The sequence below is a fragment of the Andrographis paniculata genome, unplaced genomic scaffold, assembly GCF_009805555.1.
Source record: "Andrographis paniculata isolate CXL003 unplaced genomic scaffold, ASM980555v1 Contig70END, whole genome shotgun sequence".
NCBI lineage: Eukaryota > Viridiplantae > Streptophyta > Magnoliopsida > Lamiales > Acanthaceae > Andrographis > Andrographis paniculata.
The window spans coordinates 3,031,105-3,050,689 of NW_026137607.1; positions in this window are offsets into that span (position 1 = coordinate 3,031,105).

Sequence of the window (19,585 nt, forward strand, 5' to 3'; positions counted from 1 at the left end):
CATTAAAAGAACCATCTTGGTTATCCCATTTTTCAGCCACCGTTTTTTCACAGACCTTGAGTTTCTCCTCTGGTCGGCCACTGTTTGATGAATTCCCTTTTTCTGATCTGGAACTTGCTTGTATATTAACCATTGTTGTGGTTACTTTTGGAAACGGTTGTTGCTCTACTCCCAAAGTAATATACTTGATCCGACCTGCCTTAATAGCCTTTTAGATCTCATTTCGAAAATGAGTGCATTGACTTGTATTATGTGTGAAAGAGTTATGCCACTTACAATATGGTCTCCCTTTGATTTCTTCCTTAGTAGCCAACCTCTGCCCCTTTAGAATTCGGATCTGACCATCAGTTAGCAGAATATCAAATATCTCATCGGCCTTTGAATTATCAAAGGTTGGTTGCCCTTTAGCTTCAGTTCCTAGTGCTGGCTTCAACTTAGAGCATACATAAGGCTTCCCTGAAATTATTTCGGCCGCCATCTCTTCTGTTTGATCATAATCAAAGTTGTATGTCTCTGTTTCCATACTAGCCATATGTTGACCTTTATTACGCCTGAAATTCTGATCCCTTTCCCTGAAAAGAGATTCTAAACATCCAGCCTTGGATGCAAGACTTGCTAAATCCTCGACATCATGTGCAGTGAGCGCATCTCTTAAGCGACCATGCATATTTCGGACCACTAAATTGGTCATCTCTTTTTCATTGATTATTGTAGGACATCGTCCTTTCATCAATCGCACCCTTTCAATAAACTGTGAAGTTGATTCTTCTGGATATTGTTTCATCTCCAATAAATCAGTCAAAGAAACCGTTGGCAAGAGATTGAAAAATCTGGCATGAAATGCCATCTCTAACCCTTCCCAAGTCTGTATTTTCCCAGGTGGCAGACTTACAAACCATGAAAAAGCTGTCCTAGTTAGAGACAATCCAAACAGTTGTAATTTGTAAAAAGGATTGTTACTAATTTCCCCTAACTGTGCTGTGAAACGCCCCACATGCTCTATAGTAGAGAATCCATCATCTCCAGAAAAAACATGAAAATCTGGTGGCCTGTAATTCCTTATGAGAGGATATTCATTAATAATCCTTTCTGGAAAAGGTCTTTGATAAGCAGGTCGGTTGCCCATCTGAGGATTTAGACCAAACTGAACCCTCAATATGTGAGCGATTTCATCACCCAAACGAAAATTTTGATGATAAGGGATATCAATGGGATTTTGCAAATGAATAAGAATAGGATCCTGCACATGTCCCCCTAGCCTTTCCTCCCTTGTAATGTTCGGCTGCACATTCTCAACCCTTGGCCCCAAAGGAATATTATTTGGGAAACTCAGAGGAGTCTTTCCCCTATCTGTTCGGTTTAACGTTGTGGCGCTTGGAAATGTGCTGTCCACATATGATGGCTCTGCAAAATGTGCTTGCATTCTTGATGGTGACACCCCTGGCGGCGTCTGGGTGGGTTGAAGAGTAACCCTTTGATAATGCTTGATCTAACATGTTCTGCATAAGATTTTGTTGCTCGTGCAACATGATGTTCTGTTGCTCACGCAACATGTTTTGCATAGCCGAAGTTTGCTGATTGTTCAATTGTTGAACATAAGACAACCAATCGGTAGGTGGTTGGGGAATCTCCCCTGAATTTGGCATGATAGGTGGCGAAATATTTTCTCCCACCGGTGTTGATGATGATTGAGGTTGTGAGCCTGCCATATTGATCTTTCTGGCAATTCGGCCAGACCTCAGTCGTATGAAACTCTCTGATAATGTAGGATCAGCAATCTTGCCTTTCTCCCACTATGGTCGCCAATTTGTTGATGTATTTTTTCAACAAACAAAAAGTAAAATCCGAAAATAGGAAATTATTTTTGAACTTGATATATTTAGCATCTGTGATTAATAACCTCTAAACACAGTACGGTGCAGAAAATTAACTGGAAATTGAAATGCTGAAAAATTAAATGATGATCCCCGAATCACTAACTTTGTCGTCGTTTGAAGTTTGATTGAAGATACCCTGCCAGTTGCAAATTTTAATCCTTAAATACTCTTCAGAAATGGTACTGGAAACCGTCGCCTACAACGCCTCCTTTTTTAACCGTCTGCTAACCCTTCTTCTGCTGACACGTGCCCTCAACCGACCAAATTATCCTTCCCACTCACTCTCAACAGTATCCAACTCTTTGGACCGACCGCAGACCTTCCGCCCTTTTGGTCCGAATGCAACTCTTCTGTCCTGTTGGTCCGACCTCAAATCTTACGCCTTATTGGCCCGACTGCAAACCTTCCGCCGTTTTGGACCGACCGCAGACCTTACGCCTTGTTGGTCCGACTGCAAACCTCCCGACTTGCAGACCACCCGACTTGTTTGGTCCAGCCGCAAACCTTCCGACTTACAGACCATCCGACTTGCTGGTCCAGCTGCAAACCTCCCGACTTACAGACCATCCGACTTACACATCGTCCGACTCACGGACCTTCAGACCTGCGGACCTTCCGACCTGCTGACTTCCCGATCTACGGACCTTCCGACCTGCGGACCTTCCGACCTGCGGACTTTCCGACCTGCGGATCTTCCGACCTGCGGACTTTCCGACTTGCGGACCTACCGACCTGCGGACTTTCCGACCCGCGGACCTTCTGACCCGCTATTTCCTTAGAAATACATCTACTTTACTTGAGTTCCCGCAATGCCCCTCGACCAGTTCGATCATCTCAATTGTTAGGCCCATTTTTCTTTTTACCTTGGGCTTTCTAACCTAATTCTAAATTTCATAAGTAACAATTACTTATTAAAAAATTATAATAATTATTTTTTATAATTTTTAAAATACAAGGAGTTGCAGAGTTTTTCTTAGCATTCAATATTATTTAAACATCTCATCTCATTTTAACTTTCAATTTTGCTTTCGTACTTCTGCTTTCATCTATTTTTTCTTCAACATTCTCTTCTTCGTGGTCCCCACCACAATGTAAAGTAAGAATTTTTAGGGATTTTGAATTTTTTTTAAAAAAAATTGATTGGTTAAAGTATTTTATTGGCTATTTTGTTTAATTTATAAGACTTTTAATTTTTTTAATTAAATATTTATCAAAATTACAATAAATATGTACACAAAACATTTTAATATTAATTATAAATAAAGAAACTACCTTTAATCTAATTTATTTTAAAGTTGAGAAACCCTAATTATTTTTATAACGGCTATGCTTCCCAAAACTCTCCCTTTTCTTTGTCCCTCCAAATTCTGCCATCCGCCGCAGCTACACTGCACTCTGCCGCCTCGATCTTGTGCCGTCCCATTCGAAACACTGGTAAGACTTATTTATTTCTATTCTCTTTGTCCTTTTTTTCTTTTTTTTTTATTCACCCCAACACATATTTGCATATCCGCAGACGCTGCTCCACTGCATCGACCCATATTTTCCTGGGCGCCACTCCACCCTTCGCGGTTTTAAAGCTCTACGGTTGTTGCTTGATATAGAATTTTTTGTAATCATTATTTTTCTAAAAAGTTGAACACTTTATTATTATTTTTAAAATACAAGTCTCATATTGAAGATGCAGAGGTTTTTTTTTTTTATATAATAATTACTTATTGAAAAGTTATAATAATTATTTTTTATAATTTTTTAAATACAAAGAGTTGCAGAGTTTTTTTTGCATTCAATATTATTTAAACATCTCATCTCATTTTAACCTTTTACTTTGATTTTTGTTTCCGTATTTTTGTTTTCATCTTCTTTTCTTCTGCATTCTCTTTGTATTAAAAAAAAAATCTAATTCTCACATACTTTTCTTTCATACTTGAACGGCACTACAACTCAACATGTCATACACTTCTTACATAACTAACGTGAGACACCTTCTCTCTTTTTCTTATCTAAAATCATCATCTACACAGTGATTTTGCACAATCAATGGTTAATATTTTTGAATATTTTTTGAGTTGGTTTACTTTATTTTTATTTTGACATTTTTATATTTTATCTTTTTATTTTCTCAGGTAGCACTTGATTCTCGTGAAGAGACTTGAACAAAATTTCACATTCCAAAGGTTTACATTTATGATTATATTAGTGTTTGATGATTAGACTATTTGGACAATAATCATAGTTCTTACTTTTGTTCGTATGAAGTATTTATAATTACTTAATTTTTACAGGTTGCAGTGACATGTGAGATTTGAAAAGTACTGTTTAAATCGGACATTACTTTTGTACGGAAGGTTTTTTATTATTTTTTTTTATTTTAATATTTTTACGTCTTTGCAATTATTTATATTTACATATTCTTTTTATCGGTTGATAAATCAGTGCAATTGGTGTTAATAATAAGTACAAGATGTTTAAAAATAGTTTTCTTTCCTTTTTATATATATTTATGGTTTTACATTTGTTATAGAAATCATCATCTTCTGATGTTGACAATATTTGTGCTTTTGAAAGTGGTGGGTAGGTTATTATAGAATTAGTTGATTTATTTATTTATTTATTTTTGATGAATACTATATCACTTACAAATATATGATATATATATTTTTGGTACCCATTTATGCAGAATGATAAAATATTTGCCAATAATATATTTAAATATAAGTATAGAATTTAAGTACAAAAGACAAATATAAAGAACTCTATACAATTCTAGGAGAATTTGTTTTTAAAAATTAATTATTAGTTTATTTGTTAAATTATTACGACATTTTTCAAGGTATAATTTACTAATATCAATTTATTTTGTCCAAAAACATAATATATTTCATAAAATTAGCATAATGTTGTGAATGAATACTATCGCTTACAAAGATGGGACACATATTTTATTTTTTTATCCACTTATACAAATAGTTTTTGTTGTTAAAAGTTGTGATAGAATATTTGTAAATAATATATTTAAATGTAATTATAGAATTTAACTACAAAAAACATATAATGAACTCTATACAATTTCACGGGGAGAATTTGTTTTAAAATTTGATTATTAGTCTATTTGTTAAATTACTATCACTTTTTTCATGGCATTATTTAAATAAATTAACTTTTTATATAATATAATTTACAAAATTACTAATATCAGTTTATTTTTGTTCATTGTCAAAATATATTTTTATAAAATTAGCTAAATTTTTAGAATTAATTTTATCTTCGATTGTAGAATAATATAATATAATCAAATAGTCTTATTTTTATTGCTTTTGCCTAATATATTTATACATTTTTTTATTTTAGAGGATTTTTATGCCACATATTTTTTTCTAGAAAAAAATTAAATTAACATATATATTTATTTTATTTATACGAAATTATGACAATTTTCTTTTCGTGATTGTTTTTTACTTAAATTGATTCCACCATATACTATTTGTATAAGACATTTCTTAACATATTTGTACTATTAAAAATAAATATTTAGTCTTATTCTGCATTTGATTTTAAAATAAATAATAAATGTATTATGTTTGGTAAGAGGTTTTTTTTTTTTAAGTAAATCGTTTTTATATACACTTGTTATTTGAACTGAATTTATGTTTATTCATTAATATTCATTAAAATGAAATTTTATTGATTAAATCAAATACTAAAATGTATGAGAATGTGAGTGGATAAATATTTTAAATTATTACTATCTTCATTTTTATTGATTTAATATTATTTTGATTATTTTAAATAAATTAATTTTTTATATAATATAATTTAGAAAATTACTTATATCAATTTATTTTGTTCATAATAAAAAATATATTCTATGAATATATATATATTCATCCTTACGAACTTTCTTTTTAATAGATGGATAACAATCAGTTTTTAAAAAAAAACATGGTCGATTAAGATGCCGGAGGCATATGCAAATGAAGCAGTACAATGAGGGAAGAAATCCAAATTGAGGGCAGTTATTCAAACACATTGAATTGGAATTTCGCTCCATTTGTACTGCTTATAATATTACGAATGAAACTCCATTCTACCCTAATCTACCACCGACCAAAAGGGCACAAAGAATGACCTGTGGTTTAAATTGGCAACTACAAAATCATAGGCAAAATGATACATACTATATTCGAAATTAACATTGTTTATTTATTTATTTAGTTTTATTGATATAATAAGAATATATTGTTTAAATTAGTTACATATATGATGTATTTATAGGTAATTCGGTGAACTTTTGTGACGTCAATGTTAGTGAATCAAATGATATGCATGTGATTAATTTTGAAGAAGAAGGTATGTAATCTAAGTTATATGTTTTATTTAGATATGATTTTTATTTACTAATTATAATCATTATTTTTAAGATGAAGAGATAATACCATCTTCTATTGAAATGCTTCGTCAAGAAGAAAATTTAAATGACGGGATAACAAATACAAATTAAGGTAATAATATATTAAATTTATTTATTATTTTAGATGCAATATATAATTTATTGAACTTACAATTTATAGTTCATTTTATTGTGAGAAGATTAAATACGTTTTATATTTTTTATTTTATTTACATTATTGTTTTAAAAATATATTTTAATTGATATAAGAATATATTATTTAAATTAGTCACACATATTATTGTTTTTATAGGTGATTCAACTAACTCTCATGAAGTTAGTGATAGTGAATCAAATGATATACGGTATGATTGATCATGATCATGAAGGTATTTAATATAAATTATATATTCAATTTACATATAATATTTATTTTATTAATTATAATTATTGTTTTTTAATATAAATCAAGGTAATGCTATATTAAATTTATTTACTGTCTGCATTCAAATACATTTAATTAAAAAATTTATTTATGAATTGATAAATTATTAAGTTTATTAAGAGTAATTTAAATTTGGTATTTCAATATTATATTAATTCATATCCAACCTTTTAAAAATATGCAACTATTATGTCAACTCATGTCTAATTTATATACTTAAAATAAATCATTTATATAACAATATATATTGTGTAATTTTTTCATACATTTTATATATTTACAGGCATGAATTTTCAAGGCATCAGTAATGAAGGGTCAGATATTGTGCATATGAATAGCCATGAGAATAGAGGTATTATTAAAAAAAAAAAAAAAAAGTTAAATATGTTAACTACATATAACTCATATTTTACTATGATTATAGTATGTTTTAGTAATTTTTTACGATATACATCCTGCATCAATTATACTTAATAATTAATATATGTACTATTGTTCTTAGATGGAGTGATTTTACCGCTTTCTACTTAATGCCATCGACAGAAAAATGTAAATTCGGCAATCGTGAATAGTAATACCGAACAAGGCAATAATATATCAAATTTATTTGTTCTTTACAATGAATTTATATTTTTATTTAAATAAGTATCCATGATACTTATCATTAATATATAAACTTACTTGAATCTTGTGCTATGCACGGTAAAATTATATTAATTTTATTGTAATATAATTATATATATCTTAGTTTATAATTTCTTTTTTGCATTTATTATTCTTAAATAATAGTAAAATTTAGTCAAATGTATATTTAAAATTATATATCCAGCTCATCTTCATGTCTGAATTTGCATACTCGAATTTGTTTGACATTTGATATTTTCAATAAGCATGATATTTATTTTTTTACTTGTTGTGTGTCAAACTATTATACAATTTTAGTTAATCTTCAATATTACAATTCTTTTAATTATACCTCGAATATTTCCAACCCGTGCTACAACAACATCAATTTTAAGTGAAACAAAAATATTATTTGTCAGTTTTGTGGCGCTTTTATGTGGTTGGAGGAAAAAGTCGTCTGTAGTTCCAAACAAAGTCCTAAGTTTGGTTGTGTTGCCAAAGTGGAAAGGGTGTATTTGCCTTTGTTACCAAATCCTTCTGAGTATCTATATGGTTTATTAAAATATCGTAGTTTTATGGAAAATATCAGATCATTCAATTCGATATTTAGTTTCACATCAATGGGTGGATAGAATTTCTAGAAAAAAATTTCACCTAATTGGATTATTGATTCCCTCTGGAGGAGAGCATGATAAATTTTTCCAGTTGTACATTTGTGACACTGAGAATGAAGTGCGTAATCAACTATTTGTCTTAAGAAGAGATAGGTACACTCCCAAAATTTCTTCTATACTTGTGGGATTAAAACTTATGTTGGATGATGTGAACCCTTACGTTCAAATTTTTCGTTCAACGAGGGATGCATTGCAACATGATAGTGGAGTTGATTTACATGTACTGATTCTGAATAGTAGAAATAATCGATAGTACACAATGCCTTCTACGAATGAGATTGCCGCGTTGATTATTGGTCAAGATAGAAATACTGTACAAAGGGTGTATTTGGAAATTAGCTGTTAGCTGATTCGATTAGCTGTCTGTTAGTTGATTCAATTAGCTGGTTTGACTAACTGATTCGATTAGCTCTTTGTATTAAAGTGTTTGGTAAAATAACAGTTTGATATTAACTGTTTATATGTAAAATGACAATTAAAGATATTTTATATTTTATTTTCAAAATATTTAGTTGAGTTTTTTCGGTAGGTAGACTTTATAAGAATTTTATTATTAATTTTAAAAATTAGGAAAATTGTATTAAGATATTTATCTTTATTATTTTAAAAATAATTTGTAAATAATTAATGCAAATTTATTGAAAAATATATATTTTTTCAGTAGAAATAATGTAAATATAAAAGAATAAAAATTATTAGTATATGTATTTTTATTATATGTAATTATTAATTAATATATATTTACATTAAATTTATAATTTTAAATGAATATATTCATTTTTAATAAAAATATCATGTGATAAAAAATGCTATATAAATGAATCGATAATATTAATATTTTTATATTATCTTTATTCTAAATAAATATATATATAATATAACTGACATATAAAAAACAATTATTTTAAATTATAAATATGAATTTATAAGTTATTAGAAGAAAATATATCCAAATAATTAATAAATAGTGTAATAAAAAATATATTAATATACATAAAATAATTAATTGATTTTAAGGGCAAATGAGGAATAAGAAAAATTTAAATAAAAAAAATAATATACAACATTTTCAAAATTAGTTTTTTGGATCCAATGAGCTAATTGAAAAGCTAATTTATCAAACATCAAAATTAGTTGGTTTACTGCTCAAACAATTAAAAGATCTTCAATAAGCTAAAAGCTTTTTTAAAAGTTGTTTACCAAATACCCTCAAAGTCGCAACATCATTGTCTGCAAAACAAATGGATATCTAAAGCGAATTAGTGAGACCAATCCTTCATATATTTCATTACAATACCCATTACTTTTTCCACATGGGAGTGATGGGTGGAGAATTGTGATTCCTTACAATGTGGAGTTAGAACATAGAAAGAACAGAAATGTTTCAATGAGAGAATTCTGGGCATTTCATTTCCAACACAGATCAACAGAAGGCACAACTCCTTTACAAGAAGGGTGTTTGTTTCAACAACTTGCATTGGATTGTTATGCAGCAATTGAATAACAACGTTTGAATTACATAAAGACCCATCAAGCTGAGTTGCGTGCAGATTTATATCAAAGTCTCGCTAATGCTGTAGTTGCTGGGGATATGGATGCTAGTGTAGTGGGAATGAGGATTATTCTACCATCTTTATTTACTAGAGGTCCACGAAATATGTTGCAACATTATAATGATGCATTGGCAATATGTAGAGCAATTGGACCTCCAAATTTTTCCATTACGTTCACATGCAATCCAAGGTGGCAAAAAATTTCCAAAGAGTTATCAAAACTTCCAAATCAGCGTACTGAAGATCGTCTTGATCTACTAGCAAGAGTATCCAGGATGAAACATAAAGAAATGTTGAAGCTCTTAACTGATAAAATGTTCTTTGGACAAACAATTGTAGATATACTATAATGTAACTTATTATTTTGAAAATGATTTCAATATCTACAAAATAACTACTTATTCATATTTATCTACAACATATGTTCATGTTATTGAGTTTCAAGAACGAGGATTGCCCCACTCGCATATTATGTTGTCTCTTTAAGAGGGATTTAAACCGATCACTCCTGAAGAAATTGATAGGTACATTTGTACCGAAATTCCTGATAAGAATGTTGATCCACTTGTCTATAATATTGTTACAAGACAAATGGTTCATGGACCATGTGGAGTATATAAACCCAATGCTCCGTGTATGGTCGATGGAAAGTGTAGTAAACACTATCCAAAGAAGTTTTACTCACATACTATGATAGATGAAAATGGATTTTTTTCGTATAGACGTAGCGTGATCCTTCAAAGATATTTTCTGTAAATGGTATCGAATTGGACAATCGTTGGATTGTTCCATACAATCGAGACCTGCTTGTATTGTTCAATGCTCACATCAACATAGAGAAGTGTGTGTCTCCCAAATTGATGAAGTACATGTACAAATACATGTGTAAGGGGACAAATTGGGCAATTAGTTTTCTTCAAAAAAATGTTGAAGACTCAATGAACAATGATCAGAGATACAATAGAATTGATGAAGTCAAACAATACTTAGATTGTCCTTACGTATCAGCAATTGAAGCTTGCTGAAGAATTTATGAGTTTGAACTTCAAAATCATTCTCCAGCTGTGAAGCACCTGCAATATCACTTGACAAATCAACAATATGTAGTGTTTCATGAAAGAGATAGTTTGTTCAATGTTGTAGATCGTGTTGGTGTGTGCAACATACGATTTTGACTAAGTGGTTTGAAGCCAACAGAAGTAGCGCTGCTGCGCGAAGCCTAACTTATGTGAATTTTACTGCTGCATGGGTTTGGAAAAGACGTACAAAAGAATGGGTTAGAAGATAACGGGGTAGGAATATTGGGAGGCTTTCATATGCACATCCAAGTTCATGAGAGAAATATTATTTGCGGATGTTGCTTTAAATTGTTTGTGGAGCTCAATCTTTTGAAGATCTTCGAACATTTAATGGAATTGTTTATTCCACCTTTAAGCAAACATGTGTTGCACGTGGTTTATTAGATGATGACAATGAATGACATGAAGCATTGTCTGAAGCTGCAAGTTGGGCTTCTTCTTCGAAATTGCGAAATATGTTTGCGACAATGCTTATGTTGAGCTAACCAATCCTGTTAACTTATGGGAACAACATTGAAGGTCAATGGTTGACGATTTGCTCTACAATTTAAGAAGAGAGTCAAGGAATGACATTTATATAAGTGAAATGGATCCCAAGGATTGAGGTCTTCAAGAAATTGAATTGATACTTAGCAAAAATTGTAGAAGTCTTGCAGATTTTTCCCTGATGCGACAACCATCCGGTAGATAATTTAACTATCTATCAAATAGACTTATACGAGAAGAGCTCGATTACAATGCGGTGAGGAGCATTCATTTCATTCATTGCATGCATGATTGAATATTGATCAACTTCATGCTTACAATGAAATTATTGAATCATACGAGGGTAAATATGGAGGGATTTTCTTCGTCAATGGGAGTGGGGGAACGTGAAAGACATATTTTTTGAAGACCATCATTGCTAAATTTCGATCACAGAGAAAATTTGTGTTATCAGTTGCATCATCTGGAATTGCAGCTTTGTTACTGCTGGGGGGTTGAACCACACATTCACGTTTCAAGATACCAATTGAATTGGATTATTCATCACATTGCTCTATTAATGTCAACTCAAATTTGACAGATTTGATTCTAAAGTGTTCATTGATAAGATAGGATGAGGCACCGATGATGCATCGTCATGGATTTGAGGCGATGAATAGGACATTGCAAGATATATTAAAAATTTCTGAAAATTTCTGCCATAATAAGCCTTTCAGAGGAAAGTTATGCATATTAGGGAGAGATATTAAACAAATCTTGTCTTTCTTCACTAAAAGAAAGCGTGAGGCTATTGTGGAAGCTTCTCCTTATAATTTTAATTTGTGGAATCAATGCAAAGTTTCCATTTAAAGATGAATATGAGATTGATCTCACGAGATGGCTCACGAGACTCACTTGATAAAATACGTCATTTTGTCGAATGTGTAAATATGATAGGTGAAGGAAAAGTTAAGTATCTGAAATTTCAAGATGGTGAGGAATCTAATTGGATTGAAATACCGGAGCAGTTTCTATTCAAAGATGGGTATAATAACATCAAATCTCTAATAGCATAGCATATCCCCATTTGATTTAGAGGTATAAAGACTCGATTTATTTGAAAGAACAAGCCATTTTAATACCAAAAAATGAGAATGTTGACGAGATTAATTCCACGATGTTATCTATGCTTTCTGGTGGTATCCGGAAGTATTACAGTACCGATACTGTAGCACCTGGTGAACCTCAAAACTCAGAACAACATTTGAACCCTCCAAAGTTGTTGAATATGATAAATCTTTCTAGGTTTCCCAATCATTATCTGGAGCTTGAAGAAGGTGCACCAATAATTCTTCTTAGAAATTTCAATCAATCGTTGGGTCTTTGTAATGGAACTCGACTTATTGTTCTAAAGTTGGGTGACAAGGTTCTTGAGGCTCGAATCATCAGCGGTTCTCATGTAGGTGAGGAAGTATTAATTCCACGGATCATAATCACCACAACTCAAACGCAAACATATGTTCAGATGAAAATAAGACAATTTTTCATCAAACTGGCATTTGCGATGACAATAAACAAAAGTCAGGGTCAAACACTTGATAGTGTCGGGTTATACCTACCAAATCCTATTTTTGCTCATGGTATGCTTTATGTTGCATTGTCGCGGGTAACAAATCCATCTGGATTAAAAATTGTCTTCCGGAATAGAAGTGGTATCCCTTTCAATTTTACCAGGAATATAGTGTATCCAGAAGTACTTGATTGTATTCATAATTAGACTTCATTTTCTTTTCTATCTTTGATAATACCAAGTATTTAATATTGTCCACATTTGCGATAAATTACACCTTTATTAATTACCTGAGCTATTTTATTGTTTGATACTACTATAAGTTTATTTATAACTTACAATTGGATATGTAATTATTCCGATGATACAGATGCAATTGTTCATGGATTGAAAAATTTAACGCCATATAGCGTGGAGACATTAGTATTAAAGTTCAATTAATTAGATGATTGGATATGCGAAATCCAAAATCTAATGTAAGAGTTTTGAAGATATTGTTTGTTGATGCTAATGTAAGTATATATATATATTTGTAATTGCATTCTATAGTTAGATATCTACGGTTTTGATACTATTATTTTTTTTTCATAATTTATAATTCTTTCTTACGACAATTTTCACTGCAGGGATTTTTCATGCAAGGCATAGTTCATGGGATTAATATTGAATGATTTAGTTCATGTCTTACAGAATGGACTATTTATAATATTCATAACGTAAAAGTGATAATAACAGATAAAAGATACAGAATAGTAACTCATATTACCAACTTATATTGCGGCATAATGTGACCATCGAAGATTCACGTGATTCCGACGAAGATTTTCTGCATCCACAATATTGTCCCTCTAAATAAATTAGATTGTCATGTGAACAGAGAAGACCAACTCATTGGTATATTGAACTATAAGCGTAAATATATATATATATATAATATTTCGCTAATTTTAAATTCATAATTTATTTTTTTACATTTTTGTGCAGATGTATTCGGACTGGTTGTCTACGTGGATGATTGATACTTATCGGAGAACAGTTATCCCATGCGTGAGATTATTCTTCTTGATATAAGGTAAATTGTTACTTTATATTTTTTTTTTTTGTTTTGTTTTTGTTTATCATTTTTTTTAAGTATAGTTTAGTACTATATTTACTTTTGTTTTCTTTATATATATATATAAAAGTATGACAGTCGTTCGCATGATTCTACATATCAAACATGTTATGGATGACGGTGAAATGCTAAAGAATATATTTCAAAAAAATATTACACTATGAGCTTGTGGTGTTATGATAAAGAATTTTGAAGGTATATAATTAACTTTCTATTATATTTTTATTTAAGTTATATTATTATCTTTACATTGATTATGTTAGATTGTAATTTATTTTTTTTTTATTTACATACTTATTGTTTACAAAATTTTATAGGTACGTGTATTTATACACATCATTATACTAAAATGTATATAAATCCACCGACGAGCTTTAGCGAAACTTTTCATAACTGGTGAATAATTAAATTTAATATTTATATCAAATATTTTTTTTTTCTAATCTTCTAATTGTAATTGATTGTAACTATTTTATTTAGGTTCAAAGGCAATTGTTATGCGGAGAAGTTAGTGTCATTCTTTATGTCAAAGATATTTTCAATATCATACTTATTGAAAATATCAAATGCCAAACGAATTCGGATACGTGACTTCAAACATGAAGATGGGGTTAGATATATAATTTTAAATATATCTTCGACTATATGTTTAATATTATTTAAAATAATTATTCTATGTTTTGCAGCTAAAATTTTTCCGAATGATTGTGCGTGTCCAAGAAATTGATGTTGATATCATGTGGAACTTTTTAACTAATTTTGTATATCAAGTTTACATAAAGGCGTATGATAGTAGTAGGACAACAAAATTCAAGTTATTCAACAAACATCTCAAATATATATTCTATGTTGAAGATCCATCTGTCAAGTCTACGACGAACCAAATATATTTTATATATTAATTTTATAAAATAAAATATATTTTATATGTTTTACTTATATTTTCAGATAAATGGAAAGACAATGCTAAAAATTATTTGACTGCATTTATTGACCGCGCATTCACATTCATTGGTCTCGTACCTCCAACATTTGCAAGACCCGATACTCCATCTCCGGTATTTCAAGTTATGAAAGTAGATCGGTGTGAAGAATATGCACACACTATAAAAAGATCTTCATAATTATAACTCTTTTATTTTTCTATTTCTTGACACTTTAAGATTTGATGGTAACTTATAAAAACGACTTTTATTTAAATGTTATGATATATAAATTTATGCCGTTGCGTGTGTACTATTCTGTATAGCTTTTTCTTCTTCATTCTTTTTTTTTTTGTTTTTTTTTTTTTTTTTACTTTTACTTAAATTTGTACTGTTACAATATATCCGACATAACTTTACCGTTGTGCGTAGCACGGAATTCACACTAGTTATGATAATATACGATAATAATTACTCTCTTCCTCTCATCATAATTGATATATTTTTTATTTTTGTCTGTCCTATAACAATTTATATCTTTCTATTTTGTGTATAACTTACTAAATCAAAACATATTTAACAAATATAAATCAACTTAATTAACTATATAACATATAATATTATAGATTATGTACGACTCATTCATAATTCCTTTATTTCTATCTCCCTCCTAAAGAATAAATATTTTTATCTATATTTAAAATTCCATATCTTTTTAAAAAATAAACGTATTTTTTATTTACTTGTATTATATTCCCTCCGTCCTAGCTAATTTGTTTCATTTAGCTTAGGCACGGAGTTTTAGATATTGTATAATTAGTAAGTAATTAAAAAGTATATTAGTGACAATAATTAAGATTTAATAAAATAATTAAGATAACTAAATAGTTTAAATAAAATTAAAAAAATATAAATTATGAATTTTAAAATGCGATTAAAGTGTATAATTATATTTCAAAAAAAGAAAGAAAAATTTATGTGGGACATACGAAAATAGAAATAATGTACAAATTAAGTGGAACGGAGTGAGTATGAAATTTTATTTTTTACAAAATGATATCCATATTGCACATATTTTTTATTGCGATGGTAATATTTAAAGACATACTCTAAATTTTTTTAATCACATATATATATTAAACTTATTTTAAAAGCACTAGTATTATTAATCACATAAAAAATAATAAAATAATAGTATAACTCTTTATTATTAATCACAAAAAATAATATAATAATATCATGACTCACTATTTTTAACTAATTAAATATTATTACTTTAAATATCGTGTCCCTAATGAAAAAGGTCAATTAATTTAAAACGGATATAGTATTATTTCTTTTGGCGTACTTTTGTATGTTTTGATATTTTGCTATATTTTAAAAATAGTAAACTTTAATATTGAAATAAATATATGAATTGATGTATATATACATATTAGAGTGATATTTAAATAAGAAATTAAATTAAATACAACATATTAACTAAAAAATAAATATATAATGCCATATGTATTTTTTAAAAAAAAATAATTACTTCTGTAAATACCATTTTGATGTAAGGATATTAATATAAATAACTATAAAATTGAGGGTATTTGTAATTGCTTCAGCCGTATTGATGCCTAAAGCATCAGCATTTGATGATTAAACATCTTTGATAATGATTTATGTTACTTTCATAATTTTGTTATACATCTTTGAGAGAGTAATTAATTTGTATTTGGAAAAAAAATAATAGCGGGGCAATAGCAGATAAGTTGCTACAAAAGACACAATATCAACTCATGGAAACAATAAAATTGTACTTTTTGTGAATATATCTCGATTATCCAATTACAGTGCTCTTATAATAAATCGACATAATTAATTAATAAATCGACATAATTAATTATGTATAGCGAGAGTATTGATAATAAAGCGCACAAGGAGTGCATAAAACAAAAAATGAGACGCTTTTCGTTAATATATTTGTTGACAAAAAAAAAAAAAAACGATGTGTAGGGTTTTCGAGAATTGGCCTATCAAATTAGGTTAAGGACTAATGTAGAGTTTAATGGGCTTGTTAATGGTAGTAGGATTTCAAAAAGAGAGTCCGAATATAAGCCCGAACGCTGTTAAGGAAAAGGCTTCCTCGGGAGAAAGCAGAGATCGGGTGTGATAAGGTCGGGTGCGGAGCTCAGGCATGATAAGGTCGGGTGCAGAGATCGGGCGCGGTACGGTCGGGCACGAAGGTCAAATATGATAAGGTCGGGCACTGAAGTCAGATGTGATCAAGTCGGGTACTGAGGTCGGATATGATCACGTCGGGCTCGGAGGTCGGGCGTAATAAGGTCAGACACTGAGATTGGATGTGATCAGGTCGGGTACAGAGTTCAGACGTGATAAAGACGAACGTTAAGATCGGGCGTGATAAAGACGAGCGTTAAGATCGGGCATGATAAATTCGGGCGTTAAGATCGGATGTGGTAAGGTCGGGCATGAAGGTTGGACATGATAAGGTCGGGTACTGAGGCCGGACGTGATAAGGTCGGGCTCGGAGGTCGGACGTGATAAGGTCGGGCACTGAGGTCGGACGTGATCAGGTCGGGCTCGGAGGTCGGGTGTGATAAGGTCGAACAATGAGGTCGCATGTGATTAGGTCGGGCACGGAGGTCAGACATGATAAGGTTAGGGCACAGAGATCAAACGGGATAAGGTCGGGCGTTAAGATCGGATGTGGAAGGTCGGGGACGAAAGGTCGGACGTGATAAGGTCGGGTACTAAGATCATACGTGATTAGGTCGGGCTCGGAGGTCGGGCGTGATAAGGTCGGGTACTGAGGTCGGATGTGATCAGGTCGGGTACGGAGGTCGAATGTGAGAAGGTTGGGCGTTATACAGGTCGGGCGAAGCGAAGTCAGGCAAAGCAGGAGGACAAACAAGTGGAAGACGGACAAGATGAGACGGAGCAGCAGGTGTGCAGGTCGGGCGAAAAAACAGTTTCTAGACAGTTGAAGGAAGTTTCAACCGATGAGCGGATTTGAAGGCACGACTTGGTGGTGGCAGTTGACATAGGTTTTAAATAGGTCTGTTCGTGACCTAATAAACAATCTTCAATCGACATCAAATTCAAAAGAATTGCTTTTGGGATCACCACTTTATTTTTCCTGTATGTAGTATTTAGTTTCTTATTTTATTTATATATCTACCATGCTTAAGGATTCCTAATCTCAAACATTCATTTTATCAAATTAAAAAATAATTTCCTATTTTCAAATTTTATTTTTTTATTGTTGAAAAATTGCATCGTGAATATTCAATGTCTTAATTATTCAATCAGAAAGGTTTTTCTCGTGTACGGAGCACATGCTCTGATATTAAAAAAATACAAAAAGAGCATATGAAAACAATAATGTAGTATTTTCGGTGAATATATGTCATGCTTTCTTCTATTATGTTCTATGCATTCTTCTATTATGTTCTATCATTTTCTTAATTAACATATTTGAATTTCTTCTACTATTATTGATTTCAAATCGAATAAATGGAGATTTAATTGTATTAATTAATAAATAATATCAACCAATCAATCAATCACTCTTGAGAGAAAAGTGACTTAAATTTTATATATCCAAAATAAACTCAGTCTTTTGATCTATACTTTGCCAGAGTGCTCGCCAGCATCCCCAAATTGGCATGAACATCGTCGTCCACCTTCTTGATCGATTTTTTTCTCTCTGATTTGCAATGATTTTCTTATAATTAATCACAGTAGGATAAGCAACTAAGAGATATTATAAAGAATAAGGAAGGATAATATATAACTCATTACGATTTTGCCCAATCTTCAATGTCCATTGTTTGATTAAAAGTTCATTCTACAGTTACGACCATCTTGATTAGCCTTACTAAAGTGTTGGGAATTTTGGCCGTTTGAGGCCTAACTCGACAAGTCCCTCGATAAATAAATAAGTTGGCCTACGCCGTAGCTCGACCTATCGGATTTGACCCAAACCTTTTAATTCAAACCCTAAATCAAATTGTTAGGTTGTTATGTTGATTATAACCGTGTACGTTTTTTTAGTTTGGGAAAATTATTAAAAGTTAGTTTAAAAAGGGTTTTTGAGTGAGTCGGTTATGAGAAGTGAGATACACCATAACCGAGTTAGAGAGATTGAGAGTGAGGGAGAGAACCGCAAATGGAGTTCCAGTGAGCCGAAGGATTCCGGTGAGTTCCCAGTGAGGTTCGGGACCCTTTTCTTGTGCCGATTCCGGTGGGCATCGAGGCTTGGAGTGACAAGCCGACCTTCAACCTTGAGGCGTGATTACCTCGGGCCACTTTGCACCATAGACTGAGCCGATATCCGCCGTCCCTTTGCCGAAAAGAGAACAAAGAAGATCGGGAAGAACTGTCCGCCGGAGTCCGTCGCCGGACGGAGGAAGAAAACCGTTGAGGTGGAGCAAGCTCCGGAGCTGCTGTCGAGATCTCCCCTGGAGGATAACCGCCACCGTTGTTCGTCGGGAGAAGATGTTGTCAATCTTGAAGTCGACGGTAGTCGGAGGAAAGTTGTCGAAATCCATAGCCGTCGTCGGCGGTGGCTTCAATTTCATTTAAAGAGCAGAGCGACAAACAGGGAGTGCTTTCATTCTAAATTGCTTTAACTTGATTTACTTCCTGTTTGTTTTTCCTAATTCCAAATTATGCCTTTTATTAATATTTGTTTATATTTCAATTTGATTTCGGTAGTATAAAGATTTGGGTTTATTCGAGTTAATTCGCTTCCGCTATTACTAATTGATTTCGTATTTTGTATACAAGGTTTGTTCGATAAATCCAAAGGATCAGGAAATAAATTTACAACAGCGGTATCAGAGCCCGACAACCGATTCCGA